Genomic DNA, 13,076 nt, shown 5'->3' on the forward strand with positions numbered 1-13,076 from the left:
AACTTTGTTCATACCACTATTATCATACTCTTGACATTGTCTTAAAATTGTTGGAATGTTTGTTCTTATGTCAGTTTCTCCCTCTTTACAGTGAGTGCCTGCAGAGCAATGGCTGATTTATATATCCCCCAGCCTGCAGTAGCATCGTTCAGGCATATGGTAAGCACTTAATAGGCAAAGAAGAGGTTCTCCAACAAGTCCAGAGGTTGATTCCAGCATCACAGAGATGGTAAAAAAAAAAAAAAAAAAAAAGCCTAAGGAACCCTCCCAGAGAGTCAGGGGATCTGGCTGTGTGCTTGGAGCAACACTGCCAATTTTTTTTGTTTCTGTCGCTTACTACAAGAAAAGATTCAAAAAGAAGCATCATCTACTATCCTATTAAACTAATACAGCAAGCGCTCTCATTTTTCTTTGGTGCCCTGTGGTGCTTTATTTATATGCATGCATAATTCTACATAGTTCCACTTATAATGTAGACACAAGTTGGCATTCTGCTTTTTTTAACCGAATTGTCTCTCAGAGGCCTTTTTCTGGGTTACTATACTAGCTACAAAATCATTTATTCTGGCTGCATGATATTCCATTTGGTTGCTTCTATTAAATATAATACTATGCCAAATATTCTCTTCTAATTGGTGGTATTTTTCAAACATCTGCATATGACTTAAGAATTTTCTTTGGAAAAAAAATTAATTTTCTTTGGGGTTTGACAAAAGAGCTGACTTTAAGTCCCAGTAAACAAGAGTTAGTTAAAGCAGGAGCATAGAATTATAGTTCTCAACCTCCAGGTATGCTTTAGAATCCTCCAATGATCTTTAAAACTACCCATGTCATAGGCACACCCTATACCAATTGAATCAGAATCTGGGAGTAGAGCAACAGAATGTCTTTAAAGGTCTCCAGACAATAGCAAAGCCAGAGAGAATCACAGATTCTACTAAGTCAGAGAAGTAGCCAAAGCATCATGGCAAACAGCTTGATGGGTCCTTGTTCTAAAGCAGAGACTCTGACTCCCCATCACCTGCTGGGGATGATCTCTCTAGACCATGGAAAGTAGTGAGATCCAGAAGGCTATTAGAGGCTCATGGGAGAAACTTGACCAGCCTTACAGTCATCCACTCAACAGGCACTTATTGAGCACGAAACTGAACAAAACTGTACCCCTCACTGACCCTCATTATTCAGGTAAAAGCCAATAGTGTTCTTCGGTGGGTACCTACCACTCTCCCTGAAAGCTTCTCTTGACCTGCACATAGAGCAGGCCAGCTGCACTGGAATCATTGCCTCTGGAAACAGCTGTCAGCCAAGGCCAGTACCGCTGCTCCCTCTCCCTTTTGTGGGACAAGTCTGAGACATGTTCAAAACCATCTCCAACAGTCTCAGCGGACTGAGCCTGCTTGCCTACAGTGGTAACCTGCCCAATAACACCTGGCATCAGCTTCTTTCCTCTGTACCTGCCAGTGCTTCCTAGGCTCATCACCCCTTGGTCTCACTGGCACTGACATTCTTGTCTCAGGATGCAGCCTAAGATAGAAAAGAGTGCACCTGGTTCCTGATGGCTCCTAAACTTTCACATGGAGTGTCTGCAAGAGCAATACACAAGGAGGGAGGCCTCCGCTGGGAGAAGCTATATGCCATGCGAGCTGTGGGCACAGGCAGTGAGGTGCTCAGCTGTCTAGGGGTGGCTTGTGACTCAGGTGTGTCACCCCACTGCCCCCCTCACAATCAAGTGCAATATTCAAATCAGGTTGAAGTCCTGGAGGGAGAGGGTGAGGCACAGGCCTGGTGGTGAATTTACAGAAACATATTAACCTAATCTGCATACTAAGCAGCATGTAAATTATGTTATTTCAACCGATAAGTTTAGACACGTCCATAGGAATAAAAATTTATGACAATGATAAGATATACGGTTGGCGTAAATAAGCTAGCCCAAGCAAAATATGCTAAAAGTGCTGTGGAAATTCTCCAAATTAAGTGAGTGATGTCAGCCCCAGCCTCCAGTTAGAAGGGGAAGCTGACTCCTGGCCCTTGAGGCACTTTTGCTGCCTCTGGTCTCTGCAGAAGGAGAGAGAGCATGGTCCTTGCTCACGAACAAGCATGGCAGCTACAAACCTGGGGGGAGGGCCCTGCCTTTGGAGGGGGTCAACCTTAAAGATGAGAGCAGAAATCACTTCAGGATTCAGGCAAAATCTTTCCAAGAATAGCAAAATGGTAAATAATAATAATATAGCAGCGAATATTTCTGAAGACTTAGTATGTACCTAGAACTATATGTTCTACTCATTTAGTTCTTCACCCCATGAGGTAGGTACTATGATGATTCCCATTTTTGTTTTTATTTTTATTAAGATTTTATTTATTTATTTAGAGAGAGAGGGAGAGAGAGTGCACACCTGCACATACAAGCAGGGCGTGGAGGGGGGCGTGGTAGAGATAGAAGGAGAGAGAATCTCAAGCAGACTCCGAGCTGAGTATGGAACCTGACACAGGGCTTGATCCCATGCCCTTGACACCATGACTTAAGCCAAAATCAAGAGTCCACCCAGGTATCCCTATTCCCATTTTAATATGAGGCTCAGAGGTGAGGCGTTACAGTAAGTAGAACTGAGTTCTACTAGTAAATAGAACTAGTAAGTAGAACTCAGCTCTACTGACCTCAGGCGGTCTGACCCCAGAATCTGCATACTTAACCATAATGTTCTACTGCCCCCACTGAGGGTCATGCTGAAAGGAACTTTAAGAGGAATTTATTTCAACCTTCTCACTTTACAGATGGAAATGGAGGCCACAGGGACATGGAGACTTGCCCAAGGTAAACGGCAGAGCCAAGATTCTGGCCTAGGGTTTCAGATACCATGGTCAAATCCATTTCAAGTGCCTAGGTCACCCCTTTCCTGATGCCACTTACAGTGATCTGAGGAGGTCTGGAATCAGGTGGGGACTACCAGTCTGAATCATCTTTCCCATATGGCCCTGAGTCCCAGGTAGACAAGGTCTGCTTCAGTAGGTCTGCAAGGGGCAGAGCAGGGGAAACACAGCTCCTATGCTCAGATTTCTCTCCTAGTTGGAATACTGTGCCTTGCCTATCTGGCAGAGGGAACTCAGTAGAACAAACACCAGTACTCACCTCTATGACCAGCTCGCCATTCCACTTGGCCAAGTCAGCACAGTCCCCAGGAGCCAGACTTTCTTGTTCAGGGTTTGTTCTGTTGCAAATGATCAACCCTCTCTCAAACTAGCCAAGCCAAAGAGGAGGTTCCAGGGAACTGGGAAGCCCAGGCAGGAGTGGGCTGCATCTGGTGGAGACATGGCTGCATCCAAGGACTCAAATAGTGTCTTCAGGACTTGGTGTCTTCACCTCTGCCCTTTGTGCATGTGGGCCACACTCCCAGGGAGGCTCTCTCCACGTGGTGGGAGAGGGAACAGCACCAAGCCTGTATTCTAAGGGCCAACCATGCAGAGGGGGAGACACCCTCCTCCCAGGACCAATATATCAAGTCTATGTACTCATTTAACAGGGATTTAGTCAATGCCTATTACCATCAGGCTCAGGGGCATGGCCACAAATAAAACAAATGTAAATCTCATGCCCTTTGGAATAGATACTCTTTTGGAAGGAGGGTGGGGAGAAATAAAAAATGACAAGATAAGTAGGTGAAGTATATGGTGATAATTGCAGAGGAAATGGGAGGAGACTAGGAGCACCAGGTGGTTTGTCATCAAGCTGGAGGGAGGGCCAGAGGTGGCCTCACTGAGAATGTGGCCCTTGATCTGAAGGAGGCAGGACAGTGAGCAAGGCAAACGCCTGAAGGGAGAGCATGTCAGCTGAGGTCCAGAGAAGAGGGGTGCCTGGCACAGTGGAGAAACAGGAAAGGGGCCAGAATCACTAGGGCAGAGTGATCAAGAGGACAGTAGTGAGGCCTGGGTCTGATAAATAACAAGAGGAAGGGACATTTCATGGATGGCCTCGGAGAGAGAGAAATCGGTTGTCACTGAAGGGTTGGAGGGACACTTAATGTATGGCTTTATAGAGAGAAATAGGCTGTCACCGAAAGGCTTGGGACAGAGTAATGACACTCTCTGACTTACACCTTAAGAGCCTAATTCTGGCTGCTGTGCTGAGGCCTGACTGCAGGAGGCGAGAACTGCCACGATGCTACCAATGAGGAAACTGCGGTTAACACCTGGGCGAGACCACGGGGGCTTGGGCTACACTGGAGGCGCCGGTAGGATGTGGGAGGTGTGTTGAAAGGCCTTGGTGTACGTGGACTGACAGAGAGTGTCAAAAAGGACCCCAAATCCCTTCTCGGAGCAGCCGGAAGGATGGAATTGTCACTGAAATGGAGAAAACTAAGGAGGGCAGGTTGGGGGGGACCCACTGATCATCGTGGGGTTCCCGGCCCACCTGTAGACGAATCGTGCTGGAGGGATGGGGCGCCCCGATTGGTCAACCAAGGTCACGTGCCTGCAGGGAGGCGGGGCATCACCCCTGCCAGCTGCATTAGGAGCACGTGGGCTGTGACAGCCGTGACCCCTCAGAGGAAAGGTTGCTGGGTGTGCCTTCCACCCAGATAGAGAAATTTGAGGGAGACACGAGGTGGCTCGTCCACAGTAACAAGAGTTCCAGGAAATACGCCCCTCCCCCTATTTGTCCACATCACAAAATGTGGCAGGTGGCCCACGCGGCCCTCACCTGACAATGGAAGAGCTTGCCTGGATCGCACAGGACTGGAGCCAGGTGGGCAGACTGCACCATAGGAGCCAGCCAGCGACCCTGACGGTCACGAGCACCAGCCATCTCTGACTCCTAGCCCAGGCCAGGCATGTAGCTGGGCCCCCGAAGAGCATTCACTGAATGAGCAAGAAGCAAGGCATTTGTGAGCCCGCTGAGCTGGCCGCAGGAGCGCAGGGGTCTTCTGCTCCCAGTCTGCTGTTAGAGCCGGGGCCAGCCACACCAGCCTCAGGGCCACAGTCCTTACCCTGACTCCATCCTTAAAAAAATCTCGGAGCAAAGTGTAGACACACAGGACTGTCAGTTTTCCTGCTTCTCGCAGGGAACAGGCAGGGCCAGGATCCAGGGGGCAGGGCTGCACTGCGGGCTACCTGCTTCCCAGAGAAGCTCTGGGGACTTGCTATGGGGGAATGGGACGCGAAGCCGCAGGGCCTGAGCATGCAGTTACACTGCCTCCCTGCAGCGGCCTCCCACCTGGGCTCAGGGGCAGCCACTGGCTCTGGGCGGCCCACCCAGCAGCTAAGGTTCTTCCGGCGGGAGGAAGGATGGAGTGGAGGGCAGGGAGGAGAAGGCAAGCAGTCCGGATGCCTAAAAGCAGCCAAGGACAAGCGGGGCCTCTACATGGAGAAAGAGAGAAAAGGAGTGAGATAGGAGAGGTGGAGGAAAGGAGGGGGAGCGAGCGAGAGCCAGAGCACAGCTGCCCCTCATCAGGTGCTTGGCTGCTCCTCCCGCACAAGCATCTGGCTCCTGCAAGGGAGAAAGAAGCTAGTGGGCAGGGACAGGAAGGACCATGCTCTGCTCCACATGGTTTTCTGCTCTGCTGGGCCCCAGAAGGCTGGCCCCGGGACTGCGTCGCCCAAGCTCCCTCCCTGCTCCCAGCAGGTGTGCCCATGGGAGGTGCTGGCGGACTTTGTAAGGAAAGAGGGAACTGAGAGCTGAGAGATGTGGGGGGCGTGTCCTCCCGGCTCCCTGCTGGCCCGAGGGCCGAGGGTCTAGCTCCAACCCCTGGCCTGACTGTGGCTCCACCAGGGTGGTCCCCTTCACACAGTTTCCCAGGGGGCACGGCTCCGTCCACCTGGTCTCTCCAGCCTTAGGCGGCCTCACCATTCTGTTTCTTCCCTTCGCCCTGCCCACACCTCTGTAAAACGTCCCCTTTAGAGCCACCTGGAATAAATTCGTTTTCTCTTGGGGACTCTCGCTGACACAAGCCCCAGCCTCACTGAGAAATCCTGGACACCCCTCCCTGTAACCAGCACCAAACAATGGCCATGGTGCGGCTTTGCCCATCCAAACAGGAATTACTACTCTGCGTGGCGACAGATGCCAACCACATCTGGGCGAGCATTTCATAACGTATAGAATTGTCAAATCACCATGTTCTACACTGAAACTAATGAAATATTATATGTCGATTGTACTCCAAATAAAGCTAAAAACCACCACCACCACCACCACCAAAATGCATTTCCTCAAGATCTACTTTGCGTCAGACACAAGAGGGGGAGCCAGAAATGATTTCGATTTGGAGCCCACCCTCTAGGAGCACAGTATCTGACCAGAGCTGGGGCTCTTTTCATCAAAAGGCCTGAGGGTCATTATCTGGACTGTCCCACTGCTCTCCCCTTCCCACACCCCTTCTTGGCAGCCCTGGTGTGATGGCTTTTCCATCCAAGGCTTCTTGGAATCTTCAGTTGTCCTTGCCTCGTGGGTAAGGATGGAGTTGGGTGGAGGGTGGAACAGAGGGAGAGTTCCCCAGTGGGCTTTCTGTTGCTCCCACACTTCTCAGCACTTAGGCTGGTGCCAGCACAGAGTGTACAGCCAATATGCATTTATCAAATAAGCAAATGTTCCTCCTGAGTGGAGAAGCAAATATGCAAGATTCTTGCAAAATGCAGCACTGGGCCCCATGCAGCGAGAAGGAAAAACCAAGGCCTCCAGTGCTATGGAGCTCCATCAATGCACGAGCTGTCTCCGGGGAGAGACACTGAGGGCAGACCTCGCATGACTCCTAGGGGCCCAGAGAACCAAGCAAGAGATCACAGCAGAAGTACCGCATGCAGCAGAGCACACTGCCAAAGGAAGAGTAAGGAATGTGTGCACTGAGCGATGCAAAACTGTGGAAGAGTCTATATGGGCATGATTAAGAGCAATTTCTGGAACCAGCCCTCCCAAGTTCAAATCCCACTTTTGCCTCTTACTTCCTGCATGTCCTTGAACAAGCTACCTGGCCGCTCTGTGTTTGACGTTCCTCATCTATAAAGTGGGGATGATATGCTTACCTCGTATGCTTCTTGTAGAGGCCAAGTAAGCTCTGAAGCAAAGGCGCCTAGAAGAGTTCCTGACACACTGTGAGTGCTACATGTGTTTGCTATTATGATGTTTGCTATTGTGAAAGAATAAGTCCCCATGGGCAGAAGGGCAGAGTGCCAACTGGGTAGATGTGCTAGTATTGAAGGTGATCTGCCAACTAACACCAAAACACTCTTTCTTCTTTGGATTTTCTAATTTGATGGAAGTTTTGAGATTTTTTTTTGTACTACCGCAAAACAATAGAACCATAACTCCACACTTCAAAGTCACACGGCCGATTTCATCTTCTTTTGAAGATGGTTCTGTAACATTTCTGATGTGATTTCCTTCCCTTCTAGGAAGCTAAGGGACACCTGTGATGTGGGACTTCATGTGGAAGTCCAATTCAGGAAAGGAGGAATTCCAATTTTGCCTGGAGCTAGATCTAAAGGAAGCCCTTCCCTTCCAAATGGAGACCAAATGGCAGGTCTAAACAGCAAGTGGTAGCCCAGAATAAGTGAAAGAACACTGATTCTGGCACAGGGTCAGAGTTCCAATCCCTAGAAGATCACTTGTGAGTCATGCGGCCCCAGAAAAGTGGCAACCTCTGCACACCTCAGTCTCCCCACCTGTAAGGCAGGTGTACCCTCTTCTGGTAATGTAACAGAGATACTTAAATCAGACCAGGTCCACAGAACACTGGCACCCAGCCTGCCTTGCAGGGTATGCCACTGTACCTTCCGCTTTCTTTTTGTCTATTGTTTCATGGTTTTAATTTTTTTATTATTGTGGTTGATAAACACTGTTACGTGATCTCCAGGTGTGCAGCATAGTGACTCATCTCTGTATGTTAGGCTGTGTTCACAAGTGTAGCTGCACACCTTCCACTGGTTGCGGCCGGCTGCCAGGGGGATGAGGAGACTGCAGCAGGCAGCCGTGCCCTCCCAGTGTGGTCTCCTGCCAGGGAGCTTGGCCCTGAGGACAAGCTACGGCTCCATCCCAGCCGCTCACAGGCCCCTTGGAGCTGGCCCCATTCCTAGGATCGGCTGAGGGCTTGTCAAAGAAGCAAAAGACCTCCAGCAGGGTGCAAGGAAGGCTCTCACAGAGCTTTGAAGCCCGCCATAATGCTGGGCCAGCTCCTCTCCCACCTCCTTCAGGACGTCCTCTGAAGGGGAAGATCTGTGATGAGCAAATGACTGACAATGGAGAGCCCAGATTTGGATCAACAGCTTAATTCTCTACTTTCTTGTCAGCCCCCATGGCTGGCAGCTAGAATAATTTGAAATGAAGAATGTTTTTCAAGCAGGAGCAAGAGTCCTTCATCTGAAACTAATTTGTTGTCCAAAATTGTACTGCAGTAGTTGTTTGGAAGCTGCAGATTAAATTGTGCATAAAAATACAACCAACTCTTGATTATCCACACTCCTGGATAATCCAAAAACAACAGACACCTTGAATGATTTCTATTTGGTTTCATGATGCAGGATTCTTTTTCCTTCCACATTTTGAGTTCTCTGCACTTAATTGTCTTCAGGGGATCTGTAGCCAGAAAGCCAGGGGATCTGTAACCTTCTGCTCATTGCCAACCAAGATTCCAGCGCCATGGCCTGCAATGCGGGAGCTGCCTGGGTGTTTCTTTCTTTTTTATTTTTAAGATTTTATTTATTTATTCATGAGATACAGAGAGAGCGAGGCAGAGACACAGGCAGAGGGAGAAGCAGGCTCCATGCAGGGAGTCCGACATAGGACTCAATCCCGGGTCTCCAGGATCACGCCCTGGGCTCAAGGCGGCGCTAAACTGCTGAGCCACCCGGGCTTCCTCTGCCTGGGTCTCTAAATAAAAATACAATGCGGGAGAATGGAGAAGAAAGTGGGAAAGAAGGAAAACCGTGTGTCCTTTCCACACACGGACCAGGGAGAGGCAGGGAAGAACCTAGGCTCTGGAGCAGGCTGCCAGAATTCAAATCCTGGCTCTGGTTCCTCCTCAGTGTGACTTTGAGCACTTTATTAACCTCCTACGGCCTTGGCTTTCTCATCTGCAAATTGGGATTCATAAGAGCAGTGACACTGTCAGGCTGTTGGGAGGACTAAATGTCATGTGCATAGCGCAGACCCTGGCGCACAGGCAGCTCGTCTCCTGCAACCAGGGCTCGGTGACGTCCAGCGGAATTACCTGAAGGCCCCGCCCAGGGGCTGTGGACGTGCAGCCCATCCCAGAGTCTGGATGACCCAGGTGTCAGGGGAGGAGGCAGCTGAAGCTGTGGGTGGCACTGGGGGAGAGCCCGGGACAGCCACCGGCACCTCTCTGTATGCTGAGCAAACAGGCCCCCATCCAATCTTAATTATCCTGCCTAATGGGGTAAAGCGATTATGATTCATGGAAAATTAGCCATTAGCAGCTGGGTTTGGGAAAGCAAACAGCCCCTGATGGTGCAGTCCAAACACCAGGGCAGGAGAGAAGCCCTGGGTGTGGAGAGGGAAGCTCAAGGCCCAGGGACTCCATTCCTGGAGCTGCCCTTTGAGGCAAAGGCGGTCAGAAGACCTTTAGGCCTCTTAGGTAAGGGTCTGAGAAGAAGGGAAATGGAAGCAGCGGGGGCAGACACTGTCTACCATCTACTGGTAGATGGTGTGAGGACAGACACCAGCAGAGCTGTTCCGGAGCTTGAAACCACAACATTCATGTTAGCCAATGCCCTGCCTCTGGAGGACCCCAACCAGGCCAGGGAACCCGGAGCAACTCAATCCGGTCAAGATGAAGTTTCCAGATGACACCTGTCCTACAGTAAAGGTGAACTGGATTTTAGGCCTGGCTCTGACAGGAACTTTAATAACCATAACAATGTAGTAGTAGTAGTAACAGCAGCATGAACTAGGTGCTGTGCAAAGCTCCTTCCGTGGATGATCCCTTTAATCCTCACAGCCTTTATGAGGAAGATTTCTTTTTGCCCCCATTTAACAGAGGAAGAAAATGAGTCTCCAGCTTTAAGTCACTCTGCTAATAAGGAGATGATCTGGAATTTGCACCCAAGTCCATATTATTCCAAAGTTGCTCCTCTGGGCCAGCCATTCCAGCAGGACACCTCCAGCTACTTGGCCTGTGAGGGGGGGAATTTCTAGCCAATGGTTTTGTGGGAAGCCCCTGAAAGAGAACTATCAGACGTGGGGGCTGCTGTCTCTGCATCCTGCCTGGTGAAGGCCAAGCTGGAAATGACAGCCATCAAGGTAGAAGGAATTATTTTTCTTTCTACATTTTTATAACAAGGACTCGAAAGTGTCTCCAGTTGCTTTCTCACAGGAGCTCAGGGCCGTGCCCTCCCCTCCAGGTTCCGGCCCGGAGAGCAGGCCTTCGGCTCATAGGTGGAGGCTTCAATGACACCGGGGTCGGTGTCGCCTCCGACCCTCAGCCCCTCCCTGCCTTGGGCTGCCCGGCTGCTGTCACTCACTGGGCTGGGAGTCTGTGAGTCTGGAGCACACATGGAGGGAAAGACACTGAGACGGGTACTTCTGAAAGACTTTCTGGCTGCCCCCAGCCTCCTCCATCCTCAGCCCCTATGTGTGCCCAGGACCATGCGCTAAGCTGGCCAGGGTATTGGAGAACTGAGACTGGACTGCCAACTGGGCCTGGTTGTCTAGTTTGGGAGAAACCCAGCTGGGCTGAATCAGGCCCCCCACCACGGTCCTCGAAGCCCTCCACACTTCTCAGGAGCAGAGCCAGTGTTGCTTTGTCAGCAGACAAAGCTGTGCACCATCCTCCACCTCTCATCCATCATCCCTTCTGTGTCTAAACTATCTCCCTATGCTCCCTCTCCTCCTTTCCTCCCTGTATCCACCCTGCCTCTCACCCACCAGGCTGCACTTCATTACCTCTCTTGCAACAGGGAGTCTGGGAGATGGGGGTGCAAGCTGGGGGGACCTTATAGATTGCGTGGTCTGATTCCACAGGGGCTGAACTCAGGCCAGAGGGCTCGCTGCTCCAGTCACGGAGCTGGTGAGAGGTATAACTCTAGCCGGGCCCCAGGGTTCCTGACATCCTGGTCAGTGTTACTTCCTTCCAGGAGGAAGCTCATCAACACTTGGGAGAAAGCACCAGGCCCAGTGCCCAGAGCAGAGCTGAGAATCTTGGAACCTCCGTGCAAGGGTGGCTAACCAGCAGGTACCCCATCTTCCCACTTGACCTCACTCTGCCTGGCAGTAGGAGAATGGCCTAAGCCATGACTGATGGCCTCCTTGAGCCCTGGGACCCAGTCATGTTTTCTGCTCAGCTTCCCCCAGTATGAAGAGAAGCTCCTGAGACTCAAGTGCAGATCAGGAGGTGGACTTTACAGCCAATGGAGAACTTCAGCCCAAAGAAACAGGTCATGTGTAACCCAGTAGCTGCCTGTCACCTCTACCCCTCCCAAGCCCCCAGCTCCCTGGCCTTGGCTTTCTGAGCCCTTGGATCTCTGAGTGAAGAAATTCCCTCATCAGAGAGTAATTGCCCCTGGCTCCCCTCACTTCTAATCAACAAGCCAAGGTATTAGTTCCTGGGAGCATGATTGATTTCCAGGGACTTGGAACTTAATTACATTTTTGCAAAGTCTGTTTGGAATCCTCAGAGAAGTGAGACACTTTCTGTTCTTTGAACTTACCATGTAGGAGGGCTTCCGGCATCTCAAAGATTCCATTCATACTTCCCCAGGTCAAGGGAGGGGCATCCTCTGCTGTCAGTTCTCATCTCTCCTTACCCAAGATGCCCAACCCCCGGAGTTTTACCAGAGGAACTCAGTTTCTCATGCAGAAGAATCCCTCACTCGGTCCTCTCCAGGCTAGCAGTCCCCCGATGATGCCCAGGGAAGCATGAGTCCTGCCTGGGATGTAGGTCCATGCACTCCCTCCCTGCCACTGCAGGCCCCACAGCTGGCCTCACCCGTGGAGTCCAGCTGGACTAGGCCTCTGACTCCAAACTTCAACCTCAGGAGATATTCCTCTTACTGTAATCATCATCATCATCATCATCATCATGATTACTAAAAACTGCCACTTATGGGGCACTAACTATATGTCAAACCCTGTAAAATACTTTCCACACAAAAGCTCATTCCATCCTCACAGGAAATCTGAAGTAGACATGAATTTCCCCATTTGCCAAGGAGGGAAGGGTGGTTCCTAGAGGCTCAGCAGCTGACCCAGAATGACACAACAGAAGTGGCCAAACTGGGCTTTATGCAGCCCAGTTCCTCTGGAAGATTGCTTCAGGGGCCACTTGAGCATATTTTCTGAAGCTCTGTTGACTGGGTCTGTCCCCTATCTCTCCAGGGCCACCACACCTGTGGTTGCACGTCCTCTTAAGACTGGCACCCCTTCCCCAAGCCGGATGGCTACAGTGTTGCCTCCTGCTTTCAAAAGTACCTGATTGCAAAATAGAGCAAATGGGGCAAAAAGATAACAACTTTTCTGTAAGTGTGAAATTGTATCAAAATTAAGATTGCAGGAACGTAGAATTCTGGTTCGGCGTATCTATTTACAGGAGTTTTGCAGCCTTACTTTATATTGTTCATTTTACATCAATGACTGAAAGCTCAAGAATTATTTTAGTAGCATCCATACAATAAAGCCATATGAGATCGACTTTGAGAGAAGAATATTATAAATAAATGCCATTAAAAAACAGTATGGAGAAAATGTACTTAATGACAACAGCACGCTTATCTGACCTCCAAGAATCACATGAGCTAGATTCCTTGCTTGACTGCTAAGCTCACCTGTCAGGATGCCCCTCATCAGACCTGCCTCCTCCCTGGTCCCATACCCTTACTCATGCTAACTGCTCCCTTGGGCCATGACTCCCTACTTACTACTCAGGTACTTAGTCACAGCAACTCTTTCCTTTGGACCAGCCCTATCTGGTGGATAGGTCTAACCCAGGGTCTATCCAAGACTGTAGGGTCACCCTGGGTCCCAAGATGTGGCTCAAGTCCTGAACTATTAAGAGTATCCCAGACCAAAGAGTGTCTGGGCCCAGTGGGATCCACTCTTTTGTTCTATTGTAATCTGCCTTCCTTCATGGGCCCAG

Source organism: Canis aureus, chromosome 12 (genome assembly GCF_053574225.1).
Source record: "Canis aureus isolate CA01 chromosome 12, VMU_Caureus_v.1.0, whole genome shotgun sequence".
In the NCBI taxonomy this organism is placed as follows: Eukaryota; Metazoa; Chordata; class Mammalia; order Carnivora; family Canidae; genus Canis; species Canis aureus.